This window comes from Lactuca virosa, chromosome 4 (assembly GCF_052849685.1).
Source record: "Lactuca virosa cultivar CGN04683 chromosome 4, Lactuca_virosa_CGN04683_v6, whole genome shotgun sequence".
In the NCBI taxonomy this organism is placed as follows: domain Eukaryota; kingdom Viridiplantae; phylum Streptophyta; class Magnoliopsida; order Asterales; family Asteraceae; genus Lactuca; species Lactuca virosa.
This window is the reverse complement of record NC_136429.1, coordinates 65,326,535-65,345,420: the sequence shown is the minus strand read 5'-3', so window position 1 is coordinate 65,345,420 and position 18,886 is coordinate 65,326,535. Positions and strand designations below refer to the sequence as shown.

Sequence of the window (18,886 nt, the reverse complement as noted above, 5' to 3'; positions counted from 1 at the left end):
TTACCAAAACAGCCGCCGTATCTTCAGAAGTGCCACTCCGATTCCTTTTGCTCCATTTTTTCGAGGATTGTGATACTTATGCGGATGCTTTGAAAACTCTTCGATCAAGGAGTTGCATTGTCATCACATTTACCCCATCGTAGAAGATCGATACTTCTTGTTGCACATTAAGATCATTTCGGGGACAATTTCGAAGTAGTCCTTTGTAGCGCTCCAATGCTTCATAAAATGACTCGCCCGATTGTTGCTCAAAATTAGTTATTTCCTTCTTGAGTTTAGACACCTTTGATGGTGGGCAAAATTATTCTAAGAATTATTCACGCATTTGCGCCCACGTGGTGATTGCATCGGGTGGAAGTGCCTTTAACCAATCCTTGGCCGCCCCTTTAAAGGTGACCAGAAGCATTCTCAATAACACCATCTTGTGTGGAACATTCGGGATATTAAAGTAATCGGCGATGTCATTGACCTCATCTAGGTGTTTGTAAGCATCCTCATGATCTTTTCCGGAAAATGGAACATCCTTAAGTGCGGAGAGGATGTGTCCTTTTAGCTCGAATGTTGCGGTAACGGGTATTACGGGTTGCACTAAGCCTTAACCGGTTTCCTCTCGAATTCTTTTCTTGTACGTCTCCATCAAAATGTCGGCAATGTCCGCCATGATGGTTCTTGGCTCGCTTTCAGGTTCACTCTCTTCTTTGTCGGTTTCTGATTCGAGTTCGTAACCGGATCCTTTTTAGTAGGAGTATTCTCAAAGCTTTCGAAGGTGCTTTCGTTTTTCGGCTTCTTCTTATGAAAGGCTTACTATGGATCTTCAAATGGTGGCGTCAATGGCGTGTTTGATCCTCGATTCATATATTACTGAAGCAAAAACAAAAATAAAACGTAAAAACAAACTAAAACTATTTAAAAAATCCTACTAAACGATTACCACAACGTGGTAACGATGCCACCTCGTGGTGAAGCAGATAAACTAAACAGTAAGCAAAAACGAAAAAAATATGAAATAGTTAAGTTCACATCCCACCTCGTGGTGAAGCCGATAAACTAAACAGCAAGCAAAAACGAAAAAAATATGAAATAGTTGAGTTCACGTCGTGAGGATTGAATCCTCACGCCGTGAGTTCAGTAATTCAGAAAAAAAAAATCTAATGCTAAAAATTAATTTTTTGTAGGTTTAACCCCATAAAAAGGATCGATTAACCTATAGCAATTAAATTAAAAACTAAAATAGTCGTTCCCTAGCAACGACGCCAAAAACTTGATGCATAATTTCCTACACTACTTTTAACCAACTATCTAACTAACTTTTACGACTTAAGGCAGTGTACCTTCTCGCAAATAATATAGCACTAACAGTTGGGTATCGAACTCAGGGAACAGATTTAATTTACTAACCTAACTACTAATATATTAATCTAAAAACAAGCAAAAGTTAAAAATGGTTTTTATCTGATTTTTCAAGTTCAGACAAACTTTAACACTTAACTGACGATTTTAATCAATATTCTAAAAACATTGTCGTTTAGTTCGAATCCACATTTTCTCTATGGTTAGTTACTAATTATGGATTATTAAAGTTGGTTATCAATTGTAATGTAATTAACAATTCAAGTCCAAATTTACTAATATGTTTACAAATTCATGAACTACCTTGTATGGTCATACACAAGCAAAACACATAATTAGTTATTTATTATAGATAGGCTATGTAAGATTTATCTAAGCACACACAATTATGGTCACAATTTATGTTCTCCAGCACAACTAAATTTGTTACTTTTATTACTTATATAAGATTTGGTCGATCCTAGCTCTTGCAATTTAATAGTCACTAAACTACTAGGTAACAAGTTCATGTAATTTAATGGTCACTAACCTACACAAAACTTGATTTCAAGCAACAAAATCACAACTTTAACATGCTAGGTAATGATAATAAAACACAAGCACAAATCTAACTATTAAAATACATAAATTAAATAACTAAACCATAAATTCAATGTTTCATCTAGCTAAACGAAAGCAACTAAGTGTGAAAGAGTATTTATAGATTTGGAAAATACGTGGCTCACGACGTGAACTAGGGTTTCATGTCGTGACTTTGATAAAAATCTGTATCGCGCAAGGATTCTGAGTTCCCGCACACTTATCTTCTAGAATACCCTCTTCACGTCGTGAGGTTGATTGCCACGTCGTGAGTTGGGTTTTTTCGCTGAAATTTCCTTCATTTAATATTCAATCCTCCAAAACTCCAATGCTTGTCAATTATGGTCCATTTTCTTCAAGAGTGTTCCATTTGGCTGCAAAATACAACTTAATTCAATAAGTACTAGATATCTTTGCAAATAACCAAAATATTACTTAAAAGGTATTAAGATATTGCCTAAAAATATGTATAAATACGGCAAAATCAATCGTCCACATCAACATGTAATAGATCCATTAGTCCTTCACTTGACTCACATAAACATGTGATCAATGAATTAGTCATAATCTTTTAACGATTAAGATTCTCATACATAACGCAATTCAAATTGCATGACTCCAAGTTTCTTTCCAATTGGTACTTGGTGATGAAAATTTCTTTTTCCCTTTGTTAATTATAACATTACCACAAACAATATAATAACAATCAAATCCCAGTTAATATTTGCTAATAATAGAAATGTAACCAATACTTTCATAAATGCCATTTTAAGGAAATATATAAAGTAAGCCAACTAGATAAACCAAAATTTCACTTTTATTGAAAAATAAGCAAAAAACTGAACTTGTCCTTACAATGCATAAAATGAAAACTATGTTTCCAGGCAATTTTAAGCAATCTATTAAATTATCCTAACTCCCAGGTAGTAGCTCCAAATTCTGATTACGGAACCATGTGACCAAAGTCCATCTCTCACGATCAGATTTAGCCCACTCTTCTTAAGCTTCCTTATTTCTCTTAGATCCTACAATAACATCAAAATGTGATCATCACATTCATGTATTAAGAGTCTATGAATAGGAACTTGTTAAAATAATCGAGTTCGATAATGTACGTACCTGAATTAGAGTCACACGACTTAACTTTATCATCTCTGAGATCTTTCAGATACTTTGGGCAGCTTCACAACCAATTCCCCTTCAATTGGCAATAGAAACATATGGACTTTTTAGGGTTGACACGTGGAACTATCCCAGAACTAGTCTTTCTCTTTACCATACAGTCAAACTGTTTAACCTTGGCCGACCCTTTTCCATTGGGAAGAGAAATGTTTTCTAGACCACCATTGTCACCATCGTCAATGTCCATGAAAAATTTGGAATTTGAACCTTCAAGCACTTTTGCTTCGCTTGTGCTCTTAAGCATTTCTGCTTCAGCAACAATCAACATTTGGGTCAGATCAATTAGGGTCACGTCGACGTTTCTCATATAAAAGTTCTTAATGAACTGACCATATGACTTAGGAAACGAAAGAAGAACCTAATCAATGGCTTTCTCCCCTGGGAAAACGACACCTATTCTATCCAATTTGTCAATGTACGATTTCATTTCCAGAACATGCGCACACACAAAATTTCCATCTTCGTGTCTACATGTCAATATGGCTTGAGTAGTTTCGTATCTTTCAACTCGAGGAAAATGTGACGTAGGGAGAGTCACTGGAGGAGGAGGTGGAAGAGTTAAAGAAGCATGATGTCCAATTCCACCATTTCCCGAAGAAGAGAAAACATTTTCACCTTGATTAGAAAGTGGAAGATCATCTTCAGAAGAAAGAGGAAAACCATTTCCAAAGGAACGAGGAAGACCATTAATGTCTTGACTTGACAACTATAATAGGAGATAAGAGAATTCAAGTTAGTTGATTTCGATCCTTAACTATTAACCCATAAATTTAAATTAAGGCTAGGATCCATATTTTCGATTCGAACTTTGAAGATGGATGCCTTAATCAAATTCGAATCTATTTTAGGTAGGTAAGGATTTTACAAATTTCAATCTTATGAAATTCCTAGATCTTTTTGAGATACATTGAATCTAATCAATAGCATGTTTGATCTCAGATTATGCTCTCACTTTTGTGACTGGGATGTCGAGGATCACAAACAAGATGTGAATAACCATGCAAATTAGCTTGGTACCCTCGATGTCATTTATCATCTCATTTTAATGTTCTGGTTAGCCATACGCGCTCCATTAATCAATGATAATTTTTGAGACACCCACTACCACTCTTTATTAGTTCCCCATTAGTGTGTTGGTTAACCACACATGTTCCACTAACGACTTATAAAGTGTAATGTGTAATTTTGTAACATACACGTTCAGTTATCGTGTTTTGTTTAAAAATGAATATTATTAAAGAATATATGAATTTGAGTGTTGAGTTCTAACAAGATAGTTTTATGAAAATTGAAGTAAAACTATGTTTAGAATCATTCGGGAAGTATTGGAAGTCTTATGAGATTTCAATCAAAAGTCAAGTATTGAAATTAATGAAAATATAAAGTTGGAAATAATTAAAAATGATGTTATTGAAAGTTTTAGATTATCTCGTTAGAAACATTTAGGCGAAAACCTCATCGAAATCCGAGTTATAATTATGACTCGTTAAAGTTTCGTGACAGAACCGGCACGACGCCATATGACGTAAAAAGTGAGTTTACGATAAACTACTTTTCAGCCTTTGTGATCTAATTGAAAGTCATAGTATTCGTTAAACCGAGAATTGTCATAAAAAGAACGTCCAAATCTGACTTCGTATAAGGAAGTTATGATTTTTCTAAGATTCGGCATAGCAGTACACAGACCGAAACTGGAAATAAGGACCGAGTGATTTTTAGCCAACACAACCTAAACGAGAATCGAAGATCTCGTCAATAGTAGTACAATGGTAAAAATACAGACAAAAAGGGACGTCGGATGAAGAAGTTATGAATTTTTAACGGACTTTTCATGTCCTGGCCTGTTAAAAACATAACTTTAATAATGAAGTCAAACTTAGCCGACGGAGTCTAAACGAAAGTTTTAGAGCATAATTTCACCTACGCGTGCATATAAATAACGTCAAAAACGGAGCTCGTATGCGAAAGATACAAATTTTTGAAGTTTTGAGCACAAACTTCAAGGCAGGTCCGAAGGAGTACGCCCAACGTACTCGTGTAAGTGCTCCGGAGTCCGTCACCCTCCCTACTCCTTCGCATGATTGCCACGTGTCGTAGCCTTGACGCGTCCGAGCTGATCCACTTTATACGCCTAACGTACGAATTTACGCCCAGCAAAGAGGTCTGCGAGGCAGTACGCCCCGCGTACCGGAGAAGTACGCCCAGAGTAATGCGAGCCCTCAGACTACTATAAATAGAAAGCGAGACCTTCCGAATTTTGTTTACAATTTTAACACTTTCACACCCTCTTTCATCACTCAATTTACCCTAACACCCCCCGAAGCCTAGGAAACATCCCCGACACCCGAAGCAAGTCCCGACGCACCGAAGACCCGAGAAAATAATCTTTTCAAGTTGAAACTCTGCCCGCGCAAGGCCCAGTTTTCAACAAAAGTCCTCAGTTTCATCAAAGAAAGTCATTTTTAGAGACGCAGTGCTGCCCAAATCAGCATTTTATCATTCGGTTATTTCACGGTGAGTTCAATATAGGGAAAATTGTATGTTATGTGTTATATGTTCAATGTGCTTTCCTGAGTTATTCTGGTTTTATATTGTTGATCATGTAGAGCATGACTCGTATCACTTCTGGTATTGGCTTTGAGCCTTTGGCCATGTAGATCATGTCTCGTATTGTTCTGGTATCAGATTTATGTCTTTGGCCATGTAGAGCATGACTCGTATAACTTCTGGTATTGGCTTTGTGCCTTTGGCCATGTAGAGCATGAATCGTATAACTTCTGGTATTGGCATAGGGCTATGTAGGGCTGAAATCCTGTATATTCTAGCAAAATGATAATTTGAAATTGTATTTTCTGTGCCATTTGGGCTGAAGCTTTATTGATGTATATCAAGTTGAAATTGTTATGTTTCATTGATTGTAAACCTTGGAATCAAATCATTGATTGATATGGAAAGCCTGTCATATGATACACATATGCCTTTGTTGTTCTTTGTCCCTCTTTTATTCTGTCATATTGATATGTATATGGCATAACGTTATATTGTAACTGTTATTGAACTCACTAAGCGTCACCCGCTTATCCCTCTCAGTGTTTAATTATTGCAGGTGATAAGCATCCACTATAGTTAGGTACTGTAAGAAGATGTAGAATAGTTAATATTATCATTTCTGTACTTAGTGTATAAATTCCTGGGAAGTTATGTAATATATTAAAACTTTGTAAAAACTCGTTAGTCGGTTTGTATCAAGTCTTTTGTAATAAGACCAAATATGTAAAATATGTTAATGAATATGCATGTAGCATGTTTGGAGTAATAATAATATTAAGTATGAAAGGGGTCTCTCAAATTTCATGGGTTAGCATACAAATTCACATTTTTCCTAAAGTAACTAAGATTGAGATTTTAATAAAAAGGTTTAGTTACTTTTTAATTCATTATAATTATTAATGAGAATTAATTTTTCCTATCAAACCCGTTCGGCTAACGACCCTCCACTAATCAAGGCAGTGGTGGGTGAGAGTGGACACCCATTCAACTACAATTTTATAGGCAGTTTCCTTATACCCCCTTGTTAGGGTGCAAAGTCACTCTTGGATGTATTTGTGCTTTACCCACTTGTATTGTGTGATGAGTTGTCTTTCCTATAAATAGGAAGTGAGTGACGCTCATTTATGTAATGAACACTTTCAGAGCATTAGTTTAGAGAGAGAAATTGCAAGACTCATTTGTACTCTTTCTATCAATACTAATGAGAGCTAAACCCAAATTTATTTACTTCATGTGTTCTTGATTTTGTATGATGATTCACTAGATCTTTTGTAATTCCGCACATGCCATCATAATCAACACCACTACAATTGGTATCAGAGAGGGTGTTCTTGATTGGATCATGAATTGATCCATGATGGAATTCTAGATTTGGTGATTCTTCATTTTTTGATCTTTGATCTTCGTTTTTTAGAGAGTTTGGATTCTAGAAATCGAATTCATCTTTGATTCTATTCATAATTCGATTTTCTTCACTAGAATTCTAACACTCCTAAGGTGTACATGCAACCCTATAAACCTTGGATCTATGTTTTCTCTATTATACATGCAAATATTAAATATTCCAAGGTTTCATCCTAACTAGCATATTGTGAAGCACCTATACTACAAAGTTCTAGTTAGATGACATACCTTTTGATGTAGCTTGATGTCTTCAAGCTTTAAGAGCTTAGCCGCAATAGTGTGGAAGCCTCAAGTGGAATCACAAATCACCAAAACACCTTGGAAAACCTTTAGAGAATATGGATACTTGGCTCACACTTATGAAATTGGTTATTGCCCTCTTTAGTGTATCCACACTAGCCACTAGCACCAATTTCATGAACCATAAGACCCTTTATATAGTGTGGAGGATTAGGGTTAAACCCTAATACCCATGACCTTTCATTTCCTAGGATCCATGGGTTAAAGCTCCATGGACTATCCATGAAGACTTAGCCCAACCTAAATGAACTTGGCCCACTACACATATATATCTAAGAGTCCATATTTAATTAGTTCCTTTTGATCACTTAATTAATTCTAAATTAATTCTTGATCAATACTAATTAAATAATATGATTCCATATTAATATATTAGAACTTATAATATATTAATATAAATCATAAATATACTATTCTCAAAAGACTATCCATATAAATTGTGCCAGTGAAGTGCAACCCAAATGGACCATGTCGGGTCGGGTCAAGTACATACCAAATATAGTTATGGACTTAGACATTAATCCAACAGTCTCCCACTTGGATAAGTCTAAAACTATTATTGAGTATGACTTCAAAACCTAACTGGCAATCGTAGCTCTTAAAGCCGCTGTCGAACTTTGACATTTGTCAATGACTTGTCCATTAGATAAGGGATCATATATTCCTCCATTCTAGATATCATATAGACTGAGACATGGATTATAAATCATTCTCTCTGTCTATTTGTTGTTTCCCGATTTCCGATTTATGATGACTGACTGATTGAACAAATCAAATCAGTCCTGGCTTGGCCAAGCACTCACATGTTTCATCACTAAATCATCTAGGGGCCCACATATATCGCTTTTATCCCGAAGGTAAAAGGAATGGATAAACTTCGACTCATATGGCTTGTTCTGCTACTTGTTGAATCATACACAAAGGCACGTTTTATAACATCGAGTTACCAATGTGTTTTCATGCAATCAATGTACTATCAACTCATAGTAACAACTCATATCTCTAGGTTTGAAGAATATAAGATATTATCGTCTCATGATCACTCATGATAAAATCCATGAAGTGATTCAAATGAGCGCGGGTTGAATCCAATACTCAGAACTTATGAGCACTCATGAGTGTTGTAGCACCACTTTGTCAACCAACTTGGACCTCTACAAGCCAACCCATGACAGTCTTGATTTATATCTACTTCCAACATATGACCGACTGTGGATGGTTTGAATAACTTAGTCATTCTGGAAGAATAACCTAGTTATTATGGAAGTTAAAACATGCAAAGTGAAACACAAGAATAAATGAATCAAATATGGTATCAAACCCTATGAATATAAATAGACCACTTTTATTTATCACCATACTGATTACTCATTATTCATTGTTTCGTTTTTATCAACTTTATACCTGAATTAAAAACACTAGTTGTCCCGTGCTCCAAGCATGTACACTATGTTTTTCTAAACAATAGCTTTTCCATACACCAAGTATCCACTCTATGTTTGTCTATGATCCTTTTCTTTGTGAACTAGATCAATTGAACATAATTTCAGTGGTTCTAATGTCACACTTCCAAATCCTTATCGAAAAATGTGAGAATTTCAAATTCCTATCATTTATCGAAATCTGTTTAGATTTTAAACTTATATGCACTGTTACTCTTGTAATGATTATGTACAAAGCCACAAAGGCTTGGCAACAATCATTACAGAGTATCCCAATGGAGAGCAATTCCATGGAAACGATGTCTCAGATTCAAAGCGCATTGCTTTGAACATGCTTCTTGCATTAAGTTTCTTTAACCTTACACAGATTGCTTCCACCTATGAAGACAACTCTCTATTCCCATTTTGACTACCACTTCTGAACAAGAGTTGCCTCTTTTCAGACTATGTCAATATGGTCCTTCCAATATTAACAGTATACTTCCAACTGTCCTTGAGCAACCAATCTTTGGTAAACCTTAGATTGTCCTCGATAATTGCTTAATCACTTTAGTCATATCCAACTCTCGACATTGTTCCCCTTAATGCCCCAAGGCATTTGGAAAATTCAGAAAGAATAAATATTATAGCACATGTAATCGATCTTGTACCCAAAGTAAATGGGACACGATTCATGATGTTTCACATAAAGACATGGTTCTAGACCAGTCTTTTGCCATAATAATTTTTTGTTTGCCATATTCTCAAAATTTGACTATGAAAAGGGATGTCGTAATCATAATCGAATTTTGAGAACGCAATATATAGAATTTTCTTAAGTTCAACCAATCCATCATGAAATTCATATATATATATATATATATATATATATATATATATATTCTTAACTAAAGGTGATTAAAACCTCAATATAAGCTCTTTAGAATGATTATAAACTCAATCTAAGCTTTTTAGAATTGAAATGAAGTATAATTTCCTCTCCCTTAATTATAGCAAAACAACTTTTTCAACCCCTGCAACCTCACGAATTGAAACTTTTGTTTTCTATAATTAACATTGCTAACTTGAAATACTTATCATAATTATCATGCTCCCACTAACATGATGATTATTAGCATAACACTTATGCTCCCACTAGCTTTGACATGAATCCAGAAAACAGTTGGACCTCTAGAAGTCAATACTTTATTGACATTCTTACCAAAGTTCAGATTTCTGATACTAGATTGCTTTGATAAGACTTTATCAAAATCATACACCTTATCTTAGATAGATCACAGGTGTGTCTAAACAATTTCAGAACTATGAAAAGGGACGCCATAATCATAGTCTCAATTGTTTAGACCTTTTGCCATTTCTCATAAGTCAATGTTAGTGTGTCGGTTAACCACGCACGCTCCACTAACGACTTTGAGAACTGCAAATATCATAATTTAAAATCTACTTAGTGAAAGAATTTCCTCACCATCATTTTCATGAATCAGAGAGAAACCTTATGACACTTAGATTTTATGGTGTACGTGTTCTTATCCATGTGAATTTGTCTAACCATAATCACAAGACTAGGTTAGTGACAAATCCTAACTCATATGGACTGAACTTGTGCAATCTTAACTTCTTGCCACCTGGCAGCACAAGGGCCTGCCATTGCTTCCAAGTAGTTATGTAAACAATTGAGAACATGTAGAACTCAAATGTATAGCCAACTTAACTGGAATGGGCACAGAAATGTCAACACGATAGGTTATAAACCTCTAGTTGTGTGCTAGTGATGAAATACGGGTTTTATTCTTGATTACTTCTTGAAACCCTTTCAGGATCTTTTAGACTCCCACTGTCTCCTTTACCTATATGACTTTTTTGCCAAATATTCAAGAGATAGTGTGGATTCTAATCAAGACAGACACTTAACACAATTGGCCTTAGTTGGTCTTTGTTTTATCCAAAACATCACAAATTACCAATTTCAAATGTACAAGAGTAGAAAACTTTTACTCTTACATTTGACAAGTGTTTTAAACCTTCTTTAAGACATCTCACTCAAGTTACAATCTTAGAGTATAACTCTAAGAATTGTTTTTGGAACGAAGTATGAATCATCTTCTTGATTTAACCACTTCAACAATTCATAACTCCTCTTCTTAACTATCAGAATGCACTTAGAGGATGAATTATGATAAGGTCTCAAAATCATTAAGATGATCTTAAAACATGATACTAAAGTACTCTCCCATCTTTTCAGATTTGAGAAACTTTTATCCTTCTGCCTAATTTGATTCTTCTTATTCGCTCTGCCATACATTTGGAACTTTTCCAATGTCTCAGAATTATACTTAGGCTTGTAAGTATAATCATATTTACTAAACCTTAGTAAATCATGACGAATAGTCTTATCCATCTTTTGTGGTGGACTTTGGCTAGTGCACAAGAATGTGTACTTGATCCCTTAGTCCTTTACTTGAGTCACATATACATGTGAACAAGGGACTAGTCTTAATTTTCCAAAAATGAAAATTCTCATTCACCATACTAAACAACTTGCATGATTCCAAGTTTCGGTCCACTTGAGACTTGGGTGATGAGAATCTTTCCTTATTTGGTAAATTTAGACACTACCACAAACGAAAGAATCAAACTCATATTTCCAATATTGCTATAAACATACAAACATCAAGTTTTCATGAATGCCACTGTAAGGAGATATAAAATAAAGTAAAACAACCTTTTATTTATTTTTCAAAATTGCGGAAAAACTTTTTCCTTACAATGTAACTTGAAATGAAACTATCCTGTTACATGTTTCCTAGCAATCTATCATAACTCCGAAGAAGTAGCTCAAGAATCCGATCTTCAACCAAGCGATAGAAATCCATCTTCGCGATCAGATTCAGCATACTCTTTCTTTAAGTTTCATTCCCTTTGCTTGATCCTACTAAATATCAAAATGCAACCGAGTCACATTTTGTATTAAGAATCATCAACTGGGAGCTTAATAGAGTTAGATAGTGTACTTTCCTGAAGTAGAGTCAAATTTTTTTGATTCTGCTTCCTTTCAGGTAGGGAGGGCAGCTTCGATTCCAATGCCCCTTTTTCTTCACAATGAAAACATATAGACTCTTTGGGAATGGTACAAAAGGCTATTCCAGTCTTAGACTTTCTATTTACCTTCCGGTCAACCGAGTTGACTAAGGCCGATCCCTTTCCATTGGGAAGAGAAAGTTTTTCCTGGACTTCCAATGTTACCATTGTCCATGTCCATGGAAGTTTGAGAAATAGACCTTCCATCCATATTTGCTTGACTATTGTACCAAATCATTTCTAATTCAGCAACAATAAGCAAATAAGAAAGATCCATTAGGGTCATGTCGTGACCTGTCACATAGTAGTCTTTCTATATGACTCAGGAAGTGACTGAAAGACCCAGTCAATAGCCAACTTCCTTAGGACAATGACACCCAACATTCTCAACCTGTCTATCTGTGACTTCGGTCCTAAGACACGAGTGCACACAGGACTTCCAATTTTATGTTTTATTGTGAGTAGGGATTGAGTGATCTTGAACTTTTCAAGTCTTTAAACTTGTGGGTCGGGGAGAATAATTGGAGGAGGTGGAGGAAGAGAAGTATGACTTCCATGAGACAAACTCGGGAAGTCATATTTATTAGGAAAGCTTGATTTGAGAAGATCATTGTTGTCTAAACTAGACATCACAATGGGAGAAATTCAAGTAAGTTGATTTAAGTCCTTCATAGAACACCCAATATGAAATATAAAGGCTAGGACCCAACAAACTATTTTATAACTTGGAAGAGGGATGCCGTAATCCAAGCTATAAAATATTTGAAGGTAGGTGAAAGATGATTCACCAATTTCCACCAAGATAAACGAAATGTATTATTAAGTTTTAATTGGTTTTGAAACTCCTAGATTCTTTTGAGATTCATTGAACTTTTCAACGGCATGTTTCAATCTCGAGTGTGCCCTTCAGGTTTTGTGACTGGGATGCCGAGGATCACAAAACAAGGTGTGAAGTAACCATGCAAATATACTTGGTACCCTTAACATTTACCCCTCAATCAATGTGCCGGTTAACCACACACGCTCCACCGATACTATGATAAACATTAAGTTACCCTTTGCCTACCTTGTTAAGTCCAGGTTAGTGTGTCGGTTAACCACACACGCTCCACTAACGGCTTAAACAAAGTGCAAAGTGTAATTTCATGGATTAACACCTTATTCACATTTTCCTAAGTAACTAAGTTTGGGAATTTATAAATGTTTAGTTACTTAGTATTTATCATTAATACTTTTAATGAAAGGAGAATTATAGTCCTTGTCCTACCCGTTCGGCTAACGACCCTCCACCGGTCAAAGAAGCGGTGGGTGAGAGTGGACACCCATTAAACTGCCATTTTATAGGCAGTAACCTTATACCCCCCTTATAGACCGACTTCGTGAATGAGGCCTACTAATGGTAAGACGACTTTTGTTCTTATACATATATAAATATTATTAAACTTATAATATTATAAAGTATAAGGGTTGAATTTTAATTTTTTAAAATTCTAGGGATTGGAACTAAAGTTTTAATTATGACTTTACATGTTCCAAAACTTGAGGGCAAGTTTTGTAAACTTTCAAAACTTTTCATTTCTCATAACTTATGAGTTATTGGCTTATTAAAATGAGTGACTTTTCATTTTATGTAACCATTGTGTTCTTTTAATGGATTTAATGACTTGTTACTTTTGGTTATCCATAACTTGAGGACAAGTTATGGACTCCATTAAAACACATAATGATCAAGAATTAAACTACCAAGAAGGTTACAAATAATTCCTATGATCATCTAAGCTCATAAGTTCAAGAACAAGCATATCAACAATTTCAAGAATCATAAAATTAACCATATAAAACTTGAAATTTTGATAACAACTCTGAAATTGGTTTACCATAATCATTACCACATCAAAAACAGGTTTTATAAGTCCAAAACAGTTTAAGGTAATGATTCTAGACCAATTCCAGCACCAAAACTCGAAGATATGCTGTCAGGGGGTCCAACTCGTCGAGTGCATGAACAAACTCGACGAGTTGGATGCTTTTTGCCTTGGACTCGTCGAGTCCCTTCATGGACTCGGCGAGTCTGCTGTGCAGACAGCTCCAAACTTCTATTTTTAAGCAGTTTAAGCAAGCATAACAAGAAAACAAGCCTAGGCTCTGTTATCACTGTTGGATTTTGAGCATTCTAACACTCCTATGGTGTACATGCAACCCTATAAACCTTGGATCTATGTTTTCTCTATTATACATGCAAATATTAAATATTCCAAGATTTCATTCTAACTAGCATATTATGAAGCACCTATACTACAAAGTTCTAGTTAGATGACATACCTTTTGATGTAGCTTGATGTCTTCAAGCTTTAAGAGCTTAGCCCCAATAGTGTGGAAGCCTCAAGTGGAATCACAAATCACCAAAACACCTTGGAAAACCTTTAGAGAATATGGATACTTGGCTCACACTTATAAAATTGGTTATTGCCCTCTTTAGTGTATCCACACTAGCCACTAGCACCAATTTCATGAACCATAAGAACCTTTATATAGTGTGGAGGATTAGGGTTAAATCCTAATACCCATGACCTTTCATTTCCTAGGATCCATGGGTTAAAGCTCCATGGACTATCCATGAAGACTTAGCCCAACCTAAATGAACTTGGCCCACTACACATATATATATCTAAGAGTCCATATTTAATTAGTTCCTTTTGATCACTTAATTAATTCTAAATTAATTCTTGATCAATACTAATTAAATAAGATGATTCCATATTAATATATTAGAACTTATAATATATTAATATAAATCATAAATATAATATTCTCAAAAGACTATCCATATAAATTGTGCCGGTGAAGTGCAACCCAAATGGACCATGCCGGGTCGGGTCAAGTACATACCAAATATAGTTATGGACTTAGACATTAATCCAACACAAGTATGTGAAATCTCTCCCAAATCTCTCCAAGTATGTGAAATCTCTCCTAAATCTCTCCAAGTGTGTGAAATCTCTCCCAAGTATGTGAAACCTCTCCCAAATCTCTCCAAGTATGTGAAATCTCTCCTAAATCTCTCCAAGTATGTGAAATCTCTCACAAATCTCTCCAAGTATGTGAAATCTCTCCCAAATCTCTCCAAGTATGTGAAATCTCTCCCAAATCTCTCCAAGTGTGTGAAATCTCTCCCAAATCTCTCTATGTACCTTCCTCAGTCGAAAACAGCTCAAAACCTAAGGAGAAAACCCAAAAGGACCCTCTTGGTCTAGAACCCTTTTAGGCCGGAACCCCTCTCTACTTCGGAACTTCTGATGGATTCTGGAATGCCCTAGTTGCTTCGGACAATCTCGTAAGCCCGGAAGGGTGACTCCGGAATAAGCCTCTTATCTGGAAGAACTTTTTTTGCTTCGGAAACTCTTATTCGGCTTCGCACCTCGGTCCGGATTGCTCGCTTCGCTCCGGACTTCGCATGGACTTCGGAATCCAAGAAAAACACTCCAGAACTTGTCTGTTGACTCTGGATCTTTGAGAATGACTCCGGAATTTTGGAATTGGCTTCGGACCCTCACAGGCTCCGGACTCCACTCCGTATTTTTGTCCATTTCAGACTTTTTCTTCATTTTAATGCATTTTGACGTCGGGAATTTCTCCAAACTCGTAATTTTCATATCGGACCCCTTAAACCCCCCATTTTATGCCAAAATTGATTATTTTAGACATATTTATATAAAATAATACCCAAGATTTTAAAGGGATTCTAAGTAGATAAGGAGGTTTGACTTTGTGATGTGATGCAAATCCCTCATTTCCCATGCAAATCTCAGTAAAACATGTATTATCCACAGAGAACTAAGCCTTGTACACCAGTCCTCCAAGCAAATGTCAAGTCACTCCTTATCTCTCCACTTAGAATACGTGAACTCCTCTTCTCCCATTTCCCCACTTCTCATTTTCATCTCCAGCAAACTCCTAAGAGTGCTCTTAACTCCTTCAAGCTCCAAGTTTCATCCCTTCAAGGAAAATTCCCAGATTTTTGTAAGTGTTCATCTTATTTGACTAGTGATTCTTCACAATATTCCTAAGGCTCCATTATATTTACACAAAAAAATTTCTTAGGATATTTCTAAGTTCAAAGAAACTTCCAAGTGTTGGAACTTGGAAACTCCTTACATCTCTTCAAATCACCCAACAAACTAAACCAATGTGAGCTTCATACCCCACCTTTTTCTAAGTTTTTATTGTTTTTGGGGGAGAGTACAAGTCAACTCTTGTTCTAAATTCTTGAATAATTGTATGTATTTGTATGTTAAATGGGTGTATTAAAATATTATTATTTCAAGATGACTTTTCATGCACGTGAGATTTTACAAACCTCATGAAGTTGGGAGTATATTTTAACACCACATAAAGGATATTCTATTTACAAAAGGAGCCTCCCAAATTTTTGAGTATGTCCAGCATACCCCCTTTATCCATGGCTTCTTGTCCAGAAGTAAAAGTTGTTGAAATATATCTTGATATGTTGACACTGTTTCTATAATTCTTTTGAAAAAAAATTGGAACGTTATGTCATATTAGTGACTTTTTGCAAACTATTAGTGATTATTTATGAATATTTGAGATAAATAATTTCACCAAGAAAATTTACAAATAGAGCCTTTATGACAGAAAAATTTGCATGTCATAAAGCTGCTGTCATAACTTCACACAAGTCCTAGTTTACACAAATCATAACTTGACACCTTCCGACAAATGGGGTCTCACTTAGTAAATATTAAAGGGAAGAGCCATTTTGCCGACTTCTCTAATATTGGGTCGATTGATAACATATGCAAAGCAGATTATTTCAACAAACAAAACGCAAAGAAACGAAGCGAAACGAAACGAAATACCTAGTCAACAAGTACAACTACTATTATTTAATTAGTAAATACTGGATTTCACGATTGTTCAAAAATCTGTTAGTATTCTAGTCAGACAAATCTTCACATTACATATATTTATATAAATAGTGTATGCCTAAAGTCCTGTAAGAGTTATAACCAAAGTCTCCTGGAAGGGGAACGGGAATTTATGTATAGATCTATACGGGGTTGACACCACGCACCTTCGCTGTTCGCTACAGCTAAACCGGTCAGTCTAGGGTGACAAATGTCTTAAACGAAACCGACGCCTGAAGAACGTCAAAACGGGCACTCCGTCATATTAGTATGGTTATAACGACTCACTAGAATATATCAGAAATGTATTTATACAGATTTCACTTTTGGTTTACAAACAACTATGTTTTGGTTTGTTCAAATGAAACCTTTCTACACAAGTATTATGGTTTCCAAAGCTACTATTTTATACATCATAAAATATAGGATTTTCTAGAGGAAACAATTATATACGATTTCGAAAACGACTAACTAAGACACACATGCAACTGTACTCGAGTTGAAACAAGACATACAACTATTTTGATAAGAAAATATTGGATTTTCTGGATTTCTAAACTATCATCAAAGTTTTATACAAAAATGTTTATGAACTCACCAACTTATTTTATGTTGACGCTTTTCAAACGACTTGTATTCTCAGGAATCCAATAAACAGGTTGTGGATCGCGGACTCAAGATTATTTTGCTATATTTTGGATTTGCTTACTGATGTCTCTTTTGTGTAAAATTGGAGAACATAAACATGATGTAAAACAATGTAAGCTTGTTATATTGATGTATGATGTTTGGATTTGCTAAGTTTCATTTATAAGCATTTGTTATGATACTACACAATGAAGTCACCCGCCTCCGGACGTTTCCGCCGTTCTGGTCCGGGGGTGTGACAGAGTGTGATTCTTGGATTGTGATCGTTAAAGATGTCAAATACAAAGTCGGTTTAGAACAATTCATTGGATTAATATTGAAAGGCAGGATGATTTCATGGGATACTTTGATTTCTTATAGAGGTTTGAAGGATGATCATGGAGGATTGATTTTTCAACCACTTTCAAAGATTGAATGCTTGACTAAAGCTTGCAATAACTTGATGACTGAGAGAGAGATATAAAGAAAGGAAAGGAAAAAGATTTGTTTGATAAGTATTTCATTTCTCTTATTGAAAACCCAAATGATCTTCTTGCTCTTAAGTTTGTTGAAGTTCTTGACAATGGAGTTCAATGTGATGTTCTTGATGTTCAAGAAAAACGAGTTCAAGTTAATTCTCATGATGAAAAAGTTTTTTGCTCGATAGGAGTTCAAACTAATGATATGTTGTGTTCTTGTGATTCGTTTAAAGGAACGATTCCTTATCGGAAGTCGGTGATCCAAGAAATTCACAAGTATCAAACTCCAAAAAGGTTTGATTCAAACTCACAAAGTTGAAGTTGTGGAAAGTGGATTTGTTCATGAAATCAAGTCTTCAAGATACAAAAAGATGAGAAAGAAAAACAAGAAGAATATTAAATGCAAAAATAAGCGGGTTTATTCACAAAAATCGTCAAATGTTGTGAAGCCGAAATCCGTGAAACAAATGTGGGTTCCGAAGCAACAATCTCCAAAGGTTGCATTGAATTTGAAGTCAAAACCCAAAAGTGTTGGTGGTTCTTTTGAAGATGTTCTTGGATCGTTGAAGAACACGAAGAACACAAAGAACAAGTTGTACATTACGCATAGTGGGTAGTACAATATTCAAATTGGAGATTTTCTTGTTCCAACAAAAGAACCAAGATCTTCTAAATTTGATTCGTTCGTTGAAAATGGAACTTGATTCGTCAAAAAGGTATCACAAATTCTCAAATGGATTCCAAAACGTCCATAATTTCGATTCGTGCTTTACGTTTTTCAATTTTTGATCGATTTGCCTCATTGGATCAAATCCGTTTCAACCACTTTGTTTGATCCAATTATTTTTTTAGATCAAAATTCTAAAAATCATTCTCAAATTCAAAATTCACTGTTCATCCACATTTTTAATTGAGTCCAAAAGAAATTTTTTACTGTTCATATCATTCTTGAGCCCACGTCAAAATTTCG

General features: G+C 35.3%; 1 non-coding gene across 1 annotated transcript; it reads left to right on the top strand.

Annotated features, from left to right (window-relative positions):
- The first annotated feature begins 170 nt into the window (after positions 1-170).
- On the top strand, positions 171-277 carry LOC145110240 (small nucleolar RNA R71). The gene has a single exon (XR_013709623.1). It is a non-coding gene; the product is annotated as a small nucleolar RNA R71 (small nucleolar RNA).
- Positions 278-18,886: the final 18,609 nt, after the last annotated feature.